Source organism: Amblyomma mixtum, chromosome 2 (genome assembly GCF_055824585.1).
Source record: "Amblyomma mixtum isolate Tamu chromosome 2, ASM5582458v1, whole genome shotgun sequence".
Lineage (NCBI taxonomy): Eukaryota > Metazoa > Arthropoda > Arachnida > Ixodida > Ixodidae > Amblyomma > Amblyomma mixtum.
In genome coordinates this window covers 144,552,169-144,560,678 of record NC_143013.1, presented here as the reverse complement: position 1 = coordinate 144,560,678, position 8,510 = coordinate 144,552,169, and the positions used below count along the sequence as shown (strand labels likewise).

At 46.5% G+C, this 8,510-nt stretch overlaps 1 long non-coding RNA gene across 1 annotated transcript; it reads right to left on the bottom strand.

Moving 5' to 3' along the window:
• Positions 1 to 707: 707 nt before the first annotated feature.
• On the bottom strand, positions 708 to 2,954 carry LOC149361144 (uncharacterized). The gene is made up of 2 exons (XR_016288379.1): positions 2,701 to 2,954; positions 708 to 945 (listed from the first exon to the last, which is right to left on the bottom strand). It is a non-coding gene; the product is annotated as an uncharacterized LOC149361144 (long non-coding RNA).
• Positions 2,955 to 8,510: the final 5,556 nt, after the last annotated feature.

Below are 8,510 nucleotides of genomic sequence, written 5' to 3'. Positions count from 1 at the left end.
CTCCCTTCGTCGTCAAGACTGCCACTTCACTCTGCAAGACGGTCTTGTTTATCGCCGGAATTACATGCCAGATGGTCGAAGATGGCTACTTGTAATACCTCGCCATTTACGCACTCAAGTCGTCGCATCTTTTCATGCCGAACCCCAGAACGCTCATGCTGGTCTCTTAAAAACATACACGCGACTTCGGCACCGGTACTACTGCCGCGGCATGTACACCTTTCTACGAAAGTATGTACACTGCAAACCGAAAAACACCGGGATAGGAGTAAATGGCTCATTGCGTAGCGCACTCCCGAAAAGGGTTTTTTATACTCCTCAAAATAGGAGTATATCGTCTACTCCTCTGCTTGAAGGGATACTTTCGGAGTGCTAGAAGGAGTAAAGTGTTACCGCTCTGCAGACGGGAGTTTATTTAGGAGTAAAGTTGTGATCACAAAGGAGTTAGCATGGCAATTAATAGAAGTATTATATACTCCTTTGCAGCTACTTTTATAGTACATTTCAGGAGTACGTGCCTGTTCCTTTTAAGTAGTTTTGACAGGAAATTTTTGGAGAAATTTTTCTTACTATAGGGTTACATTTATGATTCCCAGATGAGTATATTACTTCACTTGATGCGGAAGCCGATTTGAAATGAAGCATTCGTATGGAAGGCTCATTTTAGAGCTTGATATTCCAGGATAAATGCGTCGATGAACTTCCAGTGATTTATTTCAAACAATATTTTATTGGGTACAAAACATTTGAGACATGTGTTCGGCAGCTTGCTTTCGACGGTTACAGAGAACCAACGTCTTGGCCCCTGTAGAAAAGAAGAGTGCCTTAACCCACGCTGTCTTTGGGTACATAATTTAAATACCCAAAGGAATGAAAATAGAGATGCCACACTTGAAATCAAGGAGGGAACCTTGAAATGCTTCGCTGTCAACATACAGGCTCCTTCTGAAAGAAAGATTAGAAAAACAAATTCATCAGTGGAATTGCACCTCTAAGCTTGAAGTATGACGTGCTTCAAGTGTAGAAGTCAACGTCCCAAAGCCGTTCAGAGTGCACTTTTCAATAAAGTAGGTATTATTGAAGTTTAAACGTTTTTCATGACAAAAGATTAGCTAGCAGAACATAGTAGGTAATCAACTAGCTAATACATACCTGTACGCTGTCGGATGACAGCGGCTAAACGCGGTTTTCAGGGAATCACAAATTCCAGAGAGCCGCTTTCGTAAACGTTAAGGCAATACGGCGAATGGGAAGCAGCATCAATAGGGAACATTTTTTCCGCAAAGCATAAAACAGAAAAAAAATAAAATGGTCTTACTGAGGCACTTGCGCATTCGCGCTGCCTTTGGCTGCGTTCCTGCACCGAAAGAGGCCTTGAGATATAATTTTTTTTTACTTGTCAGAGGTTCCTCATGCTTTTCAGGCACCATATCAGAAGCAATTACTGAAATCAAAACATGCAAACAAAAGACAGCGCTTTGCATACACGCAGCGGAAGCTTACATGCAATTTCCTTGATGGGAGAGCCCGCAGCTACACATTTTCAGGACGTCCTCATTCTGTGTATAGGCCAAAGGCAGGGCAAGGGTGACTGACATAGCAGGCATTGTTACGAATAGAAAGCTACCACCAGACCCACCCTCCCGCCGCCACCTGTCTTCTGTTAAGCTTTGCCCTCACATTCGTGGCCAGGGTTCAAAAGAAAACATTCTACACAGGTCTATGGCTGGGAAAGGAATATACTTTTGGGAAAGAACGCCAACCAGAAAAAAAAAACATGTTTGGGAATCTTCTTGGTTCTTTCAGCAGGTGTGACTGCGAGTGAGTCACAGCTTGCCTTTTTTAAGCCTTCGGTTAGTCATCCGCCGGGTCACTGATCGTAGACAGTTGATGCAAGGATAGTTCCCTCGAAGTCAGTCTTGTCAACCCGCGCTTCCTTCCTTGTTCATTTGTTTGGCGTCCGCTTTGTGCTGCTTCAGTTTTTCTGGGAAATGCTTGCTTTCGCCAATGTACTACGTCCAGCACGAGCAGGGGATCTCGTACACTGGCGTAAGCTTTATTCTTTTTCTTTCGCTGCCTTCCTGGGATCAGCAGTCTGAACCGGAACGCTTGCCTCCACGAGTTTCAATGGAATGTGTTCGGAAACTGCACGCGAAGTGGAAACTTCTTTTAAAATTTTTCAAATGCGAAGAGCTTACAAGATGCCACATTTTGGAACTAGACGCCTAACCATCCAGAAAAGGCAGCGTTCAGTATGGTTTAAACCTCATGTCCGCTGCCGAAAATCGCTGCAACGTTAAGATGCCGCCAACTAGGAAAATGTAACAGTTTAGCTAATCTCCGTGAGCGCTAAGGCGTCGCCATGTCCTGTGCTATGACTGAAAAGAATAAAATCGCTTGCATTGTTTGCATAACAAGGCCCTCTTAAAACACAGGAAAGGAAGCAACCGATTAGGTCACGGTTCTCAGCACTGTTCGTAATAACGTGACAAAAATTCACAGACCCCAAGGCTGTGCATTTTCACCTGTCATTGCCTGTACAGCTTTTCCATATTCATGGGGCGTGAACGCATGAAGAAAATTTGGTCCCTAGAAGAACTGACCGTACTTCCAGCTGTACATGTTAGCGTAACAGCCACGACTGCAGTGCCACACTCTTTTTTTCAGCCGCATGCAACAACAAATTTCTCAGATACTTACTTCATGCCTGCTGTGTGAGTTGGCTCCACCGGACCACAATGAAGCCTTTGCTGTTTTGCTGTTCTCGTTAAGCCTTTCATCTCGGCGCACCCGTGGTTCACAGCAAGTCTACGCACACTGAAAAGGGAGCGGCGTTAAGTGCATGCGCGTCTATGGCATCAAAGGAGAGTTTAATACTGCTTACCAGAACACACGACGATGATAATCCGGTCTTTAGTATTCTTGCAATACAGCGAAAGAACGAGGGGCCGACGATGTCGAGAAAACTGGCGCGTCACACACACATCGCCATGTCGGCGCGGCGAAACGGCAACAGCCAACACTTGTATGCTGCGTAGACAATGAATGACTAGCCGCTGCTTCTGCACATATTGCTGGCTTGAGTGACACGTTCATTGCAGCACGTTGCTGCTAAGGTCGATGATGTCCAGTCTTACGTCACGACAAGAGCGCGAAAAGGAGCGGGTGGCAAACTGGCGGCTTCGGTGAGGTCGACGCGTCACACACCGCCATGTTGGCTCGGCTGAGCTCGGCTGGCTAAGCCTCTCGCAGACTGCCGTCGCAGGCGGTGCAACACCAAGCGTTCTCCGAATACACTGGGGGCTTCACAGGCACTGTCTGTGGCGCACATTGGTGCGCGAGGTTGCGGCGGTCCGGTGTCTTGTAACATGACAAACGTGCGTGAAGCAGCAAAAGCACAGGTGAGCAGGCAGCGACGACAGAGCCGGCGTCGTCACCTGCAAGTGCAGCGAACCGGCAGCTGCCACTAGGCGGCGGGCAGACACTAAGGAGTGCATAAAGGGCCTGAAGGAGTATTGAAGCCGACATACTCCTTCTTGGAAAAGTAGTAAAATCATGTAAATGCTTTATTTTACTCCTCGATTTCGCGACGGCAGTAAAAAAGGAGGATTTCCTCTCTTTTACTACTTAAAGTCGATTGCGCAATTTTCAATAAGGAGTTTAAAAGCGGACACTAGCCATTTATATTCCTATTTGGGCTTATTTGTGTTTACAGTGTACATTCGCTCATGCCTCGACTGCCAACGCCGCAAGTCACCATCGCAGCGCCTTTCTGGACCATTGCAGCCTTTACCTTGCCCTGCACGTCCGTTTGATCGTGTAGGCATCGACCTTTATGGGCCTCTGCCGCCTTCTACTTCTGGTCACCGCTGGATTGTCGTCGCCGTCGACCATCTTACGCGCTATGCCGAGACGTCCGCTCTTTCGGCGGCTATAGCCAGAGACGTAGCTTTTTTCATTCTGCGCAATCTCGTTCTTCGCCACGGTGCTCCTCGCGAGCTTCTTAGCGACCGTGGCCGCGTATTTTTATCAGATGTTGTCCAGGCGCTCCTACAAGAATGCCGCGTAGTTCACAGAACAAGCACGGCGTACCATCCTCAGACGAATGGGCTGACCGAAAGGTTTAACCGGACGCTCGGTGACATGCTCACCATGTTTGTCACTCCCGACCACTCCAACTGGGACCTCGTACTCCCATTTCTGACATACGCCTATAATGCCGCTGTCCAGTCTACTACTGGGTTTTCGCCATTCTTCCTTCTTTATGGACGCGAACCTACCTGCCTCCCCTACCATCCTGATGCCTCTGCCTGCTCGCCTGCTTCTGAAATAGCCCAATATGCCGAAAAATGCCGCCAACTAACCAGATCTCTCACGTCCCACGATCAACATCTTCAGAAAGAACACCGTGATTCAAGTCAACCCTTTACCCGCCTACCTGCCGGCTCCCTTGTTTGGCTATGGGTCCCTTCTGGTCCTCGTGGCCTGTCGTCCAAGTTTCTCACCAAATATCACGGCCCTACCGTGTTGTCTGCCAGAGTTCCCCCGTGAACTACGTTGTGGAACCGTTGACACCCTCCTCTGACCACCGCCGCCGTGGCCGTGAAACCGTTCACATCAGCCGTCTCAAGCCTTACCACGAACCCGTGAGGTGTACCACGCCGTGAGTCGCCAGGATGGCTCCTCCTTCGCCGGAATGACGAAGTGCCCGCGAGGCAGCGGGACTGCTTTTGGCGAGCGCGTGCCTCCTGTTGGTGCTGTTGTAACCGCTTACTGTCGGTGAACGCCGTTCTGCGCTTATTGCTTTGTGTTCTGTGCCCGAAAAACCCATTACAATATATATATATATATATATATATATATATATATATATATATATATATATATATATAAGATAAAGTCACTAGAAATTTAAAAACAAAAGATTTAATTCACGACGTTTCGGCTGAAGGACCAGCCTTTTTCGAGGCTGGTCCTCGAAAGGCTGGTCCTCCAGCCGAAACGTCCTGAATTAAATCTTATGTTTTTCAATTTCTGGTGGCTTTAACTTATATTAATCAATCAGCTGCCAAAAACTAATTTTGGACATATATATATATCTACATATATATATATATATATATATACAGGGTGTCCCAGCTAAAAGTAATCAAGCTTTTAAAAAAGACGAAGTGTCCTAGCCCCGTGAGACCAACTGAGGGTTGTTGCCAGTCGCGTGTCCTAGTCTGCGGTATTTTTTTCATTGTGCAAACGTAATTAATTAGCAGAGACTGATTAGCTAACTTTTTAATTATTGCCTTTTGGAAGAAAGTGCCAATGCAGGAATTGTAGATCCCATAGAAAAATAACCGGTTGCGGTGTTTCCAACCAAGTACCACTGATACAGCTTCTTTTATTTGCCTTAAAAGAAAGCCCGCGAAATACAAAAAGAACCACGTGATAGCGAAGCAATTTCAGCGCTCCCAGACGACCGATCAAACAACGACATTCGCTTATCTTTGCAACGCTGTTCCGAACGGGGTTCGGCGTTTTGCGATGGTTGCGAGATATACGCCAGCAACTCTCGCATGGGCGCTAGGGCGACCGCTCCTTCAGCGCGTGGCGGAGCAAGTTCGGCGGCACGGCCACATGCTTATCACTCGAGGCGAGGTTTCGCGTGAAAAAGCGCTCCATGCGAGCCGCGCTTCACTTCCTTGAAAAGCAGCGCCCGCTTACTTTTCATGACGCATATCTCGCCACCACCTCAAAACGCCGAACCCTGTTCGGGGCAGCGTTGCAAACATAAGCAGATGTCGTTGCTTGACCGGTCGTTTGGGAGCGCTGAAACTACTTCCTTATCACGTGGTTCTTTTTGTATTTCGCGGGCTTTCTTTTAAGGCAAATAAAAGAAGCTGTATCAGTGGTACTTGGTTGGAACACCGCAATCGGTTATTTTTCTATGGGATCTACAATTCCTGCATTCACACTTTCTTCCTAAAGGCAATAATTAAAAAGTTAGCTAATCAGTCTCTGCTAATTAATTACGTTTGCACAATAAAAAAATACCGCAGACTAGGACACGCGACTGGCAACAACCCTCAGTTGGTCTCACGGGGCTAGGACACTTCGTCTTTTTTTAAAGCTTGGTTACTTTTAGCTGGGACACCCTGTATATATACGCTTCGTGCGAACCATCGAGCAATATGACGCCAAGATGCCCGAGTCCGGACCTTCCCCCTCCACCGCCGCCAGCAGCGGAGCGCCGCGACTGGCCGCGACGACCTGCGTAGCAGGTCATTCTCGGACGTTGCCCGCCAGGGTGCTTCAAACTGACGCCATTGTGTGCTCCCAGGTGAACTTTCCAGCTCTGAACCTTCTAGAACATTTTTAAAGGGTCGCAGAATTGTTGAAAAAAGAATAAGATATCAGCACCACGTCAGTACCTTAACTTCTTACAAGAGAGATAATGTTGTACCAAAGGGTTTAAGGATATATGTGAAACCAGCCGTGTCAGAACTGTCACCGAGCCACGTGGCAAAATGGAGGGAGATTTTGAATGACGCATCTATTAGGCTTTTGAATGTCGTGATAGAACATAACGAATCTTGCCTTGATCGCTTGCGGCAACAAGAAAAAGAATTTTTTGAATGTAATTCTCTGACAGAGAACGAGATGCGCACTTTGGAAGACTTGAAAGCCAAAAAAAGTAACCTATTATTTGCCAAAAAAACAAAACAAACTGAGCCGCGACGGTATTGCTGCTCCTAACGAGAGTCTAGAAATGATAAACATAGCCGGAGATCCTGCTAACAGTGAACATGGCTCTGATAGTAAACAAACATGTAAGGGTGTCTCTATAGTTAATCTCTCGGATTCAGACCTATCCAACGAAGAGCGGAGCATCTTATCGAAAGGCCTGAGCTTTTGCCCTGCCAGCGGAAACTTAAATGAGGTCCAGTTTTACAAAGATTTGGACAATTTTGCCCGTCGCCTTCGGCTCCTTGAGTACTATGACAATAAGTCTCAGAACATACACGCTGGGCCATCTGTTCCTGCAACTATGCACTGGACTCCACCTCCACAGCGCGACAAATGTCTCGATCTTTACATAAAGGCCGTGCACAGTGACATACTGTCCGAATATAAAAGGCGCTCATATTGCCGAAAAAATCTTTCACACAAAGAACAAATTGCCTTGAAGTCCCTCGCCCCCCGGTCCGACATAGTAATAAAGCCCGCCGACAAAGGTGGTGCAATTGTCGTAATGAATACCAGAGACTACAAGAATGAGGCAGAGCGACAGCTAAGCAACCAATCTTTTTACAAACGTGTAGCTTCCGACCCAACTTCACATTTCAAACACCTGGTCCAAACCAAACTAGAAGACCTCGTAAAAGAGAACAAAATAACTGATAAAGTTGCCAGGTCTTTACTTCCGTTGTCTCCCATCCCCGGTAGGTTCTACCTTTTGCCAAAAATACATAAAGAAAATAATCCAGGACGACCAATTATTTCCGGAATAGGAACCACGTCAGAAAAAATTTCCAGTTTTGTCGACAGCTTAATCAGAGACATACCACCAACTTTTCCTTCGTTTGTGAAAGACACAACTCATTTTCTTTCTGACATAATTGATTTGTTCATTCCAGAAAACAGCATACTCGTTACCCTCGATGTCGTGTCCCTATACACCAACATACCCCACTCGGATGGGATCAGGGCAGTCGCTAATGCTTACAGAGGTTCCAAAGTGGAAAGACCAGTGGATGGCACGACCCTTGAAACACTTCTGCATCTGGTGCTGGAAATGAATAGCTTTAATATTGATGGCGACCACTATGTGCAAATAAGTGGCACATCAATGGTCACAAGAGTAGGTCCTAATTATGCCAATATATTTATGGGCATTCTGGAGACTGAATACCTGGAGAGCTGTCTCTTCAGACCCCTTTTTTATAGGAGGTTTATAGATGACATATTTCTTATATGGTGCCATGGTGAAGAAGAGCTACTCAAATTCATTGCTAACTTTAATAATGCTCACAGAAGCATCTCTTTTTCCCACACCTACTCGACATCTACGATCAGCTTTCTGGACGTCAAACTTCAGATCTCGCAAAACAAGCTTGTCACCTCCGTGTTCAGGAAGCCAACGGACAGGCACCAGTACTTGCACTATGAAAGTAGCCACGTAAAACATTACAGGAAAGGAATACCATATAGCCAGGCTCTGAGATTTAAGCGTATCTGCTCGCGTGAAGAGGACTTCGCTTCTAACTGTGAGATACTCCGCAAGGATTTAGTCCGACAGCGCTACCCGAGGTCTATCATCAACGATGCCTTGGAAAAAGCTGCAGCACAAGATCGCCGTACAATGCTAGATAGCACCAAGACTAAGCAGACGAACTACCCAACTAATCTGATATTAACGTACTCTCCATCTGCACCGAATGTTAATCCTATTCTCAGAAAGCATCACAACATTCTCCTTCAGTGCGACAAAATGAAGCGCTTGCTTCCCGAAGCCCCCC